Below are 13,212 nucleotides of genomic sequence, written 5' to 3'. Positions count from 1 at the left end.
ATATTACATTTTTTTGCTACATCTGTTATCTACATCTACAATGTATATTCCACATCTAACATGTAGATTGTACATGTACCATTTAGATCTACATCTCCTCCGCTAGGGGTTGCACTGAACGCGGCAAAGTGTGCGAGCGAGAAAGAGAATCAGTGGCGTCAGCAGCGCTGGAGAAGGAGATGGAACCAACAGAAAATTAATTTCTTCATTCTGGCTATAATTATGATCCGATCTAGTTCAGATTCAGCAATCTGTTAGATATGAGCATTCTCTACGTTTTTAGTTTTATCGTATCTTTAAAAATGTGCCTGCCACAGATTTTCGTCCTTTTTGGGGGCGGGGCGAAATTTTGAAATACACTTGTAGCAGTGTGATATCACATGAGTCTGGAAACCAAATTTGGTTTCTCTAGCTCTTATAGTCTCTCAGATCTAGGCGCTCATCAAGACGGACAGACGGACGGACGGACAGACGGACGGACATGGCTCTATCGACTCGGCTATTAAGGCTGATCAAGAATATATATACTTTATGGGGTCGGAAACGTGTTCTTCTCTGCGTTGCACACACCCACTTTTACCACAAATCTAATATACCCCTTAACTCTTTTTTGAGTACGGGTATAAAAACCGAAATTCAGTTCAAGCGGAAAAAAATTGTAGAGCCCACACACAAGCATAGTATGTGTGAATACATGGCACATACACATTTACGTAGCCTGGAAACGAAACTCAAAACAAACTCAGAACGGTTTCGGAAAATAAGAATTGATAAATATTTTGTCGTGCCTGTGTACACACATACATTTGCAATTCTCGGCTTGCTTTCGCATCTCGTCATGAATCGAACATGTCGAAAAAATGCCGAACGTCTCAGGTCCGCTACCCGAACGTCTCAGGTCCAACAAGCGAAGACCTGGGGACCTGAGACAGAAAACTCAGCTGCGACACGTTCGGTGTATGAACTGGCACATCTATATACTGCATGGTTAGTGGTTTGGTTAAAGGAATATAGCCCCCCCCGTCTCACCATACATTTAAATGAACAATACCATAAACAACGCCTAATTAATGCGTCTATCATTCCAAGAAATATTTTTTTTACTTTTCCTGAATTTTTAAAGTTAAAATTTTGGTGAAAAAAATACCGCAAAAATATGATGAAATTCCTGTAATTCATCCCTTTCAAACTTGCGGACTATTTTGTTTCAGAATCGTTCTGCTCTTCACCAACAAGACAACTATCAGTTATCTTGTCAAAGCTAACATGTTTTGTTTTGGGTCAAATTTTGTCATTTTGACATCCTCCTTTCCTATTACACTACCCGACACGATTGTTCCTTAAGGAACAGAACCAACTTTTTCTTAAAGATTTGGGGCTTAGAAATGGATTGACGATATTTATACCTGTACTCAAAAAAGAGTTAAGGGGTATATTAGATTTGTGGTAAAAGTGGATGTGTGTAACGCAGAGAAGGAAACGTTTCCGACCCCATAAAGTATATATATTCTTGATCAGCATCAATAGCCGAGTCGATAGAGCCATGTCTGTCTGTCCTTCTGTCTGTCTGTCTGTCCGTCTTGTTGAGCGCCTAGATCTCAGAGACTATAAGAGCTAGGGCAACCAAACTTGGTTTCCAGACTCATGTGATATCACACTGCTACAAGTGTATTTCAAAATTTCGCCCCGCCCCCTTCCGCCCACACAAAGAACGAAAATCTGTGGCAGGCACATTTTTAAAATTACGATTAAACTAAAAAGTCAGTATCGTAGAGAATGCCCATACCTACCAGACTGCCGAATCTGAATCAGATCGGATCATAATTATAGCCAGAATGAAGAAATTAATTTTCAGTTGCTTCCTCTGCCCCCTCCAGCCAACGACAACGCAACTCATTTCGCTCGTACACTATGCTGCATTCAGTGCGCGAGCAACGGAGGAGATGTAGAATCTAAATGGTACATGTTTAATCTACATGTTAGATGTAGAATATATATAATATATGTAGATGTACATAACAGATGTAGCAAAAAAATGTAAAATGTAAATTTTTTTTTTTATTCTAAAATTTTAAAAAATCATTAGCTCAAAAATGTATATACTGACTGAGTACGGGTATAAGTAGAGTCGCGTCCTCAGAAGCGACTCGCACGTTCCTTCTCGTTTTTTCAAAGGTAGTGCTTTTTTCACATAACTCTAGTATCTTACGTTGTAAAGAACTTTGCTGTTTTGAAAATACAATTAAAACATCTAGAAGTTAAGCCTAAACACATTGTGATTTCAGCTAATAGTTTGGGAAATGCCAAAATGAAATTTTTAAAAACTAAGGAAAAGTCGAAAAAAAAAGTATATCCTGTGTCCTCTATTTTTGTTGTGTATAGGTGCATTAATTAGGCGTCGTTTAAGGTATTGCTCATAAAAATCTATGGAGAAACTTTGGAGCTAAAATTCTTTAACAAAACCTAAAAAATGAAAGAAAACGAGAAGGAACGTGTGAGTCGTTTCTGGGGAAACGACTCTACTTATACCCGTACTCAGTCAGTATATACATTTTTGAGCATGATTTTTTAGAATTAAAAAAAAAATTTTACATTTTACATTTTTTTGCTACATTTGTTATCTACATCTCATCTACAATGTCTATTCTACATCTAGCATGTAGTTTATACAAGTAACATTTAGATTCTACATCTCCTCCGCTAGGGGTTGCTCGCGCACTGAACGCGGCAGAGTGTGCGAGCGAGAAGGAAAATGAGTTGCGTTGTTGTCGGTTGGATGGGGAGGGGAAGCAACTGAAAATTAATTTCTTCATTTTGGCTATAATTATGATCCGATCTGATTCAGATTCGGCAGTCTGGTAGGTATGGGCATTCTCTACGTACTGCGTTTTTTAGTTTTATCGTATCTTTAAAACTGTGCCTGCCACAGATTTTCGTCCTTTGTGTGGGCGGAAGGGGGCGGGGCGAAATTTTGAAATACACTTGTAGCAGTGTGATATCACATGAGTCTGGAAACCAAATTTGGTTTCTCTAGCTCTTATAGTCTCTCAGATCTAGGCGCTCATCAAGACGGACAGACGGACGGACGGACAGACGGACGGACATGGCTCTATCGACTCGGCTATTAAGGCTGATCAAGAATATATATACTTTATGGGGTCGGAAACGTGTTCTTCTCTGCGTTGCACACACCCACTTTTACCACAAATCTAATATACCCCTTAACTCTTTTTTGAGTACGGGTATAAAAACCGAAATTCAGTTCAAGCGGAAAAAAATTGTAGAGCCCACACACAAGCATAGTATGTGTGAATACATGGCACATACACATTTACGTAGCCTGGAAACGAAACTCAAAACAAACTCAGAACGGTTTCGGAAAATAAGAATTGATAAATATTTTGTCGTGCCTGTGTACACACATACATTTGCAATTCTCGGCTTGCTTTCGCATCTCGTCATGAATCGAACATGTCGAAAAAATGCCAAACGTCTCAGGTCCGCTACCCGAACGTCTCAGGTCCAACAAGCGAAGAACTGGGGACCTGAGACAGAAAACTCAGCTGCGACACGTTCGGTGTATGAACTGGCACATCTATATACTGCATGGTTAGTGGTTTGGTTAAAGGAATATAGCCCCCCCGTCTCTCCATACATTTAAATGAACAATACCATAAACAACGCCTAATTAATGCGTCTATCATTCCAAGAAATATTTTTTTTACTTTTCCTGAATTTTTAAAGTTAAAATTTTGGTGAAAAAAATACCGCTAAAATATGATGAAATTCCTGTAATTCATCCCTTTCAAACTTGCGGACTATTTTGTTTCAGAATCGTTCTGCTCTTCACCAACAAGACAACTATCAGTTATCTTGTCAAAGCTAACAAGTTTTGTTTTGGGTCAAATTTTGTCATTTTGACATCCTCCTTTCCTATTACACTACCCGACACGATTGTTCCTTGAGGAACAGAACCAACTTTTTCTTAAAGATTTGGGGCTTAGAAATGGATTGACGATATTTATACCTGTACTCAAAAAAGAGTTAAGGGGTATATTAGATTTGTGGTAAAAGTGGATGTGTGTAACGCAGAGAAGGAAACGTTTCCGACCCCATAAAGTATATATATTCTTGATCAGCATCAATAGCCGAGTCGATAGAGCCATGTCTGTCTGTCCTTCTGTCTGTCTGTCTGTCCGTCTTGTTGAGCGCCTAGATCTCAGAGACTATAAGAGCTAGGGCAACCAAACTTGGTTTCCAGACTCATGTGATATCACACTGCTACAAGTGTATTTCAAAATTTCGCCCCGCCCCCTTCCGCCCACACAAAGAACGAAAATCTGTGGCAGGCACATTTTTAAAATTACGATTAAACTAAAAAGTCAGTATCGTAGGGAATGCCCATATCTAGCAGATTGCCGAATCTGAATTAGATCGGATCATAATTATAGCCAGAATGAAGAAATTAATTTTCAGTTGCTTCCTCTGCCCCCTCCAGCCAACGACAACGCAACTCATTTCGCTCGTACACTCTGCTGCATTCAGTGCGCGAGCAACGGAGGAGATGTAGAATCTAAATGGTTTTAGTTTTATCGTATCTTTAAAACTGTGCCTGCCACAGATTTTCGTCCTTTGTGTGGGCGGAAGGGGGCGGGGCGAAATTTTGAAATACACTTGTAGCAGTGTGATATCACATGAGTCTGGAAACCAAATTTGGTTTCTCTAGCTCTTATAGTCTCTGAGATCCAGGCGCTCATCAAGACGGACGGACGGACAGACGGACAGACGGACGGACAGACGGACATGGCTATATAGACTCGGCTATTGATGCTGATCAAGAATATATATACTTTATGGGGTCGGAAACGTTTCCTTCTCTGCGTTGCACACATCCACTTTTACCACAAATCTAATATACCCCTTAACTCTTTTTTGAGTACGGGTATAAAAAAAATGAACAAAAAATACCTTTTGGAAGGTTGCAGGCCCAACTGCTAATTGGGAACAAAGCAAACGAAAAAGGGTTGTACATTTAGTACCTGATCGCGCTCCTTTGGTATGAAATGTTGTTGACAGTTCATTTTTTCGTTATACTCAATCTCAGGAAGGATACCTGTTCAGGTCAAATGTTTCCTTTATATTCTCAAAAGTGCAGGTCCACACAAATTTGATCTTGTCGCGTCTACCTATTCATATCAATAAAACCAGAGCGAAATACCTGAGATATGGGATTTCATTCTTAAAGGCCTGTCTCCAGCACCGCGGAAAATTGCGGCAAAGAATTTGCTAGTTATTCCGTGAGGGTGTGGAACATAGCTAAAACAGGGTTGATGAATCAGCTGTGTTTTGTAAACAGAGGCAACTGTAAAATTCTGCTAAAATTAAAAAAGGGAAAAATGCACTCTGATGATGAAGTGATTGTGTTGGTGGCGGCATATATTGTTGCAAAACAAAAAAGTATAATTTGTATCTCTCTTTTTGGTTTTGCGGACAGTTTTTGCTTACATCTTGCACCATCCACTTCATGAAGAATTGTAAAGTATATATTCCTGAGCTGGGTATCAGCGGTTCTCTCAGTCCACACACGGTCCCGATATGCAACTAATGATATAAATCTGTGGATTCCGCTCGTGTTGCTGGATACAGACTCCAGGAATACGTAAACGAAACATTCCTGTCACAGTTTTTTTTATATGGAGTTTGAAAGGAATTTTTCGATTCCGCAGTGCTGGATACTATGCTTAAACCCATACAACAATCAGTAATTTTTAGTCGTTTCAGTCAATTCTAAGGGTATACAAACTTTTTCATTTGGTGCTATGTTGCTACAAGTTTGTAAACATAAGTGATACACGTGGTTTGCTAATGCTTGTTTACATTTTTTAAAATAATTTAAGTTTTCTGGCTGTCTTCCTTTTTAAATTGTTGATGAAATATCTCATCGTGTTCATCACTAACGTCGCCTAGGTTTGTCGTAAAAAAGTCCAAGTGGGAGTCGAGGAAATGGACGTTTAGTGACAGCTAAAAAAAGCTTTTTGGTAATCCCGTTAACATGGCTACGACTTTTAGGTCACACGCGACCTTCCACTGGTGTTCTTTATATTTTATATTTTCAAACAATTTAGCCACTGTTTGATTTGTTTCCTTCATATTAACCTAGTGGGCGATGGGAACAGACGGATTTTGGTTTCTATTATGTATTTGTAAGGAACTATCTCAGGCTGGGATAGGCATCAGTCTGTCCTGGGTCCTGAATTACAAGTTATTTATAATTCGTGAAGACTTTATTGGGGAAACCAGGAACTCTGTCAGCAACTGAAATAGAATTTCTTTGAATAGAATTTTCAAACAAGGATAACAAAAAAAAACGGAAATTTGCCACGGAACCAATTATTATTGGTGGGCGCACACGCCAGACACCATCCAGCCGAAAACGGTGTTTTGCACCAACTGTCCGCCTTGCCCTGCCATTTGTTCCTTTTGTGGAGTTCCTTGAGGTATTCCTCTTTCCACCGGAGACAGAAATGTTGATGGAGGGACTTAAGACGCTGCCAGCGATTTAAAATAGATGCTGCGTCGGCGCCAATTTCTGGCTCAGTGTTGGATAGGAGTGGGCCCCCGACAAGGAAGTGACCCGGGCTCAACGCCAGCAGGTCGGTCGGGTCTTCGGACATTGGCGAAATCGGACGTGAATTCAAGCATGCCTCTACCTTGGACAGTAGAGTTGACAGCTCCTCAAAGGTATGCTTGAACGTGGCCGTGGATTTATAGAAGAGAGTTTTAAGACTCTTCACCCCAGCTTCCCATAAGCCACCCATGTGTGGGGCACTAGGAGGGTTGAACTGCCAGGATAGCTGTTGATGGCTGTATTTAGAAAGGACAAGATTTCTTGTTGCCTCCAAGAACTCACGCGACAGGACCTTGGCAGCTCCGACAAAGGTTTTCCCATTATCGGAGTGCATTGTCGCTGGACACCCACGCCGTGCTATAAACCTCGCAAATGCCGCTAAGAATTTTTCGGTCGTGAGGTCTGAGGTCGCTTCCAAATGGACCGCTTTGGTGCTAAAACACACAAAGACGCACACGTACCCCTTGGTTATCAAACAGGCTCTGCCTGTATAATTCTTAATGTCAAAGGGGCCGGCAAAGTCGACACCGGTGTGTGTGAAAGGGCGCGAAAAGGAAGTACGATGAGCAGGTAGCTCTCCCATTAGTTGGGTCTGAAGCCTTTTGCGATGGACTACGCAAACCTTGCAGGAATTGATCGTGGATTTGACCAACACCTTGAGTTTAGGGATCCAGTGCTTTGCTCGGATGGGGCGCATCATCAGCTGGTTGCCCCCATGAAGCGAGATTTGATGCGTGAAGCTTACAAGCAGGCGAGAATATAAACACGTGTAGGGCAGTATAATTGGATGCCGCTCACCATAATTGAGAGTCTCGCTGGATCGGATGCGACCACAGGCCCGGATAACTCCGTGTTTGTCCAAGAAAGGGTTAAGGTTAAGGAGATTGCTTGTGCGCGGGACGGATTTCCCTTGAAGCAACCCCTTATATTCAATCGGGTACTCACTTCGTTGCGTGAGGATGACCAATTTCTCCTGAGCCTTAGAGAGCTCCTTATGATGCAGATCTGCTGAACATGGATCTGAGCTTCCCTTGCAGCGCGTTACGAAGCGTAGTACGTACGCAAACACGCGGATAGCCTTGTCAAACTTGGAAAATCGTTCCAGAAAGCTATATGCAGAGCTGGCGGTTGCCACATTGACCTTGATAGGACGTTGTTCCAGTTCCGTTTAAAGATGAAGTTCAGTGGAAGCTGGCCAATGATGCTGTGCAGCCTGCAACCATTCTGGTCCGTGCCACCACAGCGAACTGCCAAGTAGTTCAACTGCTGACACTCCTCTGCTCGCAAGGTCGGCTGGGTTGGACTCGGATCGTACGTGGCGCCACTGCTTGGCGTCTGTCGTCTGGGTAATTCTGGTTACCCTGTTCGCCACAAACGTTGACCACATGGAGGCTTATTCAGCCATGCTAAAACTATTGTCGAGTCAGTCCAGTAGTAACACTCACACTCTTTTAGGGGTAGCTGTGGAATTACTGTTGCTGACAATTCGGCTAGCAACACGGCTCTGACAATTCTAACCGTGGGATGGACACCGTTTTCGTGGGAGCGACTCTAGTTTTTGCGGTAAGGAGGTGGACAGAGATTCTGTCGAGAGTTTCCGTGCGGATATAAAGCGCGGCGCCGTATGCGCGCTGAGACGCATCACAGAACCCATGGATTTGCAGTCGCAGCTTTGGCCGGGTTTCCACCCATCGTGGAATGCGCACCTCCCCGAGGCTTGCAAAGTGGTCGAGGAACTCTTGCCACTTTGAAGTGAGGTCATCGGGTAGCGGATCATCCCACCCTAGTTCTCTGAGCCATGTTTCCTGCATGAAAATCTTTGCGCGGACTATGACTGGCGCTAACCACCCGGCGGGATCGAAAAGTTTCGCAATCTGCGAGAGAACTTCTCGTTTGGACACCAGTGATTTGGTCGGAAACTGGGAAGGTGTAAAGAAGAACTCATCGGAGTCCGCTTTCCATCGGATTCCGAGCGTCTTTGCAGCACTGGCTTCCTCTATCTCGAGGAAGTCGGATCTTAGTCGGTGCTGTTCTGGGATGACCTTGAGCAAGTCCTTTTTATTAGAGGTCCACTTTCTTAATGGAAACCCTGCGGATTCAAGTGCATTACGGAGCTCAGATATACATTGTACTGCACAACTCTCAGTGTGAGCTCCTGCTAACACATCGTCAACATACATGTAGTTGGATATAATGCCACTAGCTAGGGGGTAGCGACACTGCACATCTTTAGCTAATTGCTGCAGTACTCTGATCGCTAGGAATGGGGCACAGTTTACTCCAAAGGTGACTGTGTTCAGTTCGAAATCTCGGAGCTCATTGTCCTTTGTTCGAAAAAGGATTCTTTGGTATGGAGTGTGTTTTGGATCCACCAGGATTTGCCTATACATTTTGGTAATGTCTGCGTTAAACACATATTCAAAGAACCGCCATTTTAGGATCTGCATCGTCAGATCCGATTGGAGAACGGGTCCTGGATGTAGGACGTCGTTGAGGCTTTTGCCGTTTGAAGACGGACTGGATGCGTTAAACACAACGCGAAGCTTTGTGGTGGTGCTATCTGGCTTATAGACAGCATGATGCGGGAAATAAAAATGGTCTGGGCCGTTTGTAGGGGGGACTGGTCTCATATGACCAAGGTCCGAATACTCCTGAAGGACCTTATCGTACTGCTCTTTAAGGGATGAGTTCTTATTTAACCGATTCTCATTACGAAGGAGCTGAGCCAGTGCGATAGATCTTGAATGACCCAAGTTAATGGATTCAGGATTCTTAAAAGGGAGGGTGACAACATATCTACCATCTTCGCTCCTGGTGGTTGTCTGCTGAAACAACTTCTCACAAGCTGCGTCGGATTCTTTTACCAGTGTAACTGGGATATCCTCCACCTCCCAAAATTTTGTGAGAAGTTTCTCCAACCTTACGCCTTGACTCAGTGAAATTCGAGTGGAGAAAGATGAGATGACTTTGCTGCCAGTGTTGGAAATGGGACCCGTGATGGTCCAGCCAAAAATCGTTTCCTGACCTAAAAGGGTACCACAGATATTGGTATAGGACCCCTTTAGTAGTATAGATGGAAGGATGTCAGCTCCCAGTAAAACATCTATCTGGGAACTCTTGTGAAAATGTGGATCTGCCAGTTGTAGATTGGGAAGCCCTTCCAAAGAACTTTGTGGAATTGTGTAGGAAGGCAGGTTCCCTGCCAACTTTGGAAGGACGAAAGCCGAAGTTTCAATTTGAATTCTGGGCTTAATTGAAGAGCCAATATGGAAATGGCATAAACGTTGAGGTTGGGCTGCAATGGCTCCATTGAGCCCCGAAACTTGAGCGTCAACCGACTGATACTGGGGTCGTATCAATTTAAACAGACGTTCAGAAATGAAGGTCGCTTCTGACCCCGAGTCAACCAATGCACGTGCTGTATATTTTGTTCCCAAAGAACATACCTGGATTATGGCCGTGCCGAGAAGAACACTATGTGTGCTTGCCGAGACTGATTGTCCGCGACGTGTATGTTCTCCCGATCGACTGCCCTGTCCCCATTCTAGGCAGTGCCTTTTATGGATCGGCTGCGATAGATTTTCCCACCAATGTCTTACAGCTATCTTGTTTCTCCTTGATCGACGGCTCTTACCTAAGTATATATTTTGCTGAGTCGATTGCCCGGTAACAGGTGGTTACGAAATGCCTGGAAAGGAATCGCGTGGAATGGAAGGAACCCGACGCCACCGACACACGGAAGGAGAAGCAGCCGAAGCCCGACAAGCGCCCCCAAGCGTGGCCCCGCAGAAAAACGCGTGGCGGAAGCCAGACCAAGGCTGGCCGAAACACCCCAGCAGAGAACACGGAAAAAAAGAAGCACAAAGAGCCCAGAGCGGAAGCGGCTGGTGAATCAGCCCAGGAGAACACAGAGGCCAGATGCACTGGTTGTTAAGTGCAAAGACCAGGAGTCATATGCTGAGGTACTCAGGGCGGTGAAGTCCGATAAAGCGATCCTCGAGTTCAGAGACTCGGTATCCGCAATTCGACGAACCGCTGCAGGGGAGCTCCTCCTGCAGATGGGGAAGCACGGGGACGGCGCCACTGCAAAACTCCTCAAGGCAGTCCAGACGAAGGTGGGCAATATCGCTGAGGTCAAGGCTATCTCCGAGAAGGTTCTAATTGAGGTCAGGGACATATCGGAGTGGACAACGCCGGAAGAAGTGCTTGAAGCCATCTTCGCTAAGATAGACGGAGACTTGCCGACCGAGTCAGTCCCGAAACTCCGGAAAGCATACCGTACAGAGAAGCAGCGGACAAGCTGCTTTATGAGGGAAAAGTTCGCATTGGATGGTCGGTATGCCGAATCCGGCAGAAGAACGAACCCAGGAGGTGCTTCAAGTGCCTAGCATTTGGACATATCGCGGCAAGATGCAGGAGTAGCCACGACGAAACAAGCAAATGCTTTAATTGTGGAGGTACGCAGCACAACTCGAGGGACTGCAAACAGACGCCCGCCTGCATCTTATGCACAAGCGCAGGACTAGAAGACACGGCACATGGCACCCTCAGTAGGGCATGCCCTATATATGTCAAGGCAGCAAACACACACACTAATGGGAAAAATTAAGTTCCTGCAGCTTAATTTGAACCACTGCAGAGCGGCACAGGACCTGCTCATGCAGACAGTGAGAGAAGAGGACGTCGACGTCGCCATCTTGAGTGAGCCACACCATGCGATGCAACCAGACGTATGGTTACAGAATACAAACTCAAATTATGGAGCAGCTATCTGGAGCTGTGGAACCTCGCCACAAGGCTTAAGCGCCCGTCATACGTCAGTGGGGTACGTCAGAGCAAAGATTGCCGGAATCCACATATATAGCTGCTACATTGCCCCGAGCATAGAACTGGAAGAGTACGCCAACATACTCGAAGACCTAGCGGAAGATGCACGCAGTTGTTCCCCAGTGATCATTGCTGGCGATTTCAACGCATGGGCGACCGAGTGGGGAAGCACAAGGACAAACGCACGCGGAAGCGTCCTACTCGACGTGTTCGCGACCCTGAGCGTGGTGCTCCTGAATAAAGGAAGCACACAAACATACGCAAAGGGTGACCGTGGATCGGTAATCGACGTCGCATTTGCCAGCCCCCAACTTGCACGGAGTACCACCTGGAAAGTCGCAAGTGTATATACGCATAGTGACCACCGGGCCATAACGTGCTGTATCGACGACGGACCCACCAGACGGACCACAACCATAAGGCGCACAGCTTGGAACACGGAGGACATGGACACCCAGTGCCTGCTCCTCATGTTCCGGCTAAGCAGCGAAAGCATACACGGAAATGCAGAGCAGCAGGCTAAATCGCTAGGTACAGCAATGGAAATTGCATGCGAAGCTGCCATGGTAAAAAAGCAAATGGGAGGAAGGATGCGAAAACCAGTGCACTGGTGGTCGCAGGAAATAGCGGATCTGCGGAGAGGGAGCCACGCAGCAAGACGCTGCTACCAGAGGACCATGAAAAGGGCAAGGCGGAGACCACAAGACCCCCAAGCAGCCCAGGAAGCGGCAGAAGCTCACTCCATCTACCACCAACAACGGGCACATCTCACCAAGGAGATCAAACGCAGCAAAGCAAACTGCTGGAAGGACCTCTGCAAGGAGGCAGACCTGCAGCCCTTCGGCATAGCCTACAAGATGGTGATGGGCAAGCTGGCGCGCAAGGTAATGCCCTCCTGTCCGGAATTATTGTCCAGGATCGTGGAGGCACTGTTCCCCACACAACAGGAACTAGCCTACGTGCCCAGACACCGGGAGATCCCCACACCCCCACAGATCGGTACGGAAGAGCTCCTAAATGCGGCTAAGAGCATGAAGACCGGCAAAGCGCCAGGGCCCGACGGTATACCCGCCATAGCAGTCCGGACGATAGCCACAACAGACCCGGAAGCGATAGCGAAGACGTTCAACCAATGCCTGCAGGAGCAAGTCTTTCCCACGGGCTGGAAGCTCCAGAGGCTCGTGCTACTACCGAAGACTGGGAAGGACCCCGAAGACCCGGCTGGATACAGGCCTCTGTGCATGATCAGCGTAACGGGGAAGCTGCTCGAGCGAATCATCGCGAATCGGATAGAAGCGAAAATTGACAGCCTACAGGGGCTATCCGATCTCCAATTCGGCTTTAGGAAGAGGAGAAGCACCACCGACGCGATCAGAGCAGTGGTGGGTAAAGCCCGCGAAGCCATAGCTGGGAAGAGATGGCACGGTGGCACCAAGAAGTACTGCCTGGTAACTACACTAGATGTAAAAAATGCCTTTAACTCTGCAAGGTGGCCAAGCATCATCGCCGCCCTCTCCAGAATTGGTGTATCGGAGTACCTGGTGAGCATAGTAGTCAGCTATTTTAAAAACAGAGTGTTGCTGTTCGACACGTCGACGGGACAAAAACGACGGCAAGTTACAGGAGGCGTTCCACAGGGGTCTGTTCTAGGCCCGCTTCTGTGGAACGTCATGTACGATGGCATCCTACGACTGGACACACCAACCGGCTGCAGCATCGTTGGCTTCGCAGACGACATCGCGGTAGTAGCGGTACAT

The 13,212-nt window shown here is 45.6% G+C and overlaps 1 protein-coding gene across 2 annotated transcripts in view; it reads right to left on the bottom strand.

Annotated features, from left to right (window-relative positions):
- The window catches only part of LOC111076371 (coiled-coil domain-containing protein 40), a 90,827-nt gene that overhangs the window by 16,694 nt on the left and 60,921 nt on the right, over window positions 1-13,212 (bottom strand). The gene's annotated exons all lie outside the window — the stretch shown is intronic.

This window comes from Drosophila obscura, unplaced genomic scaffold (assembly GCF_018151105.1).
Source record: "Drosophila obscura isolate BZ-5 IFL unplaced genomic scaffold, ASM1815110v1 contig_139, whole genome shotgun sequence".
Classification (NCBI taxonomy): domain Eukaryota; kingdom Metazoa; phylum Arthropoda; class Insecta; order Diptera; family Drosophilidae; genus Drosophila; species Drosophila obscura.
This window is presented reverse-complemented; position numbering and strand designations above follow the sequence as displayed.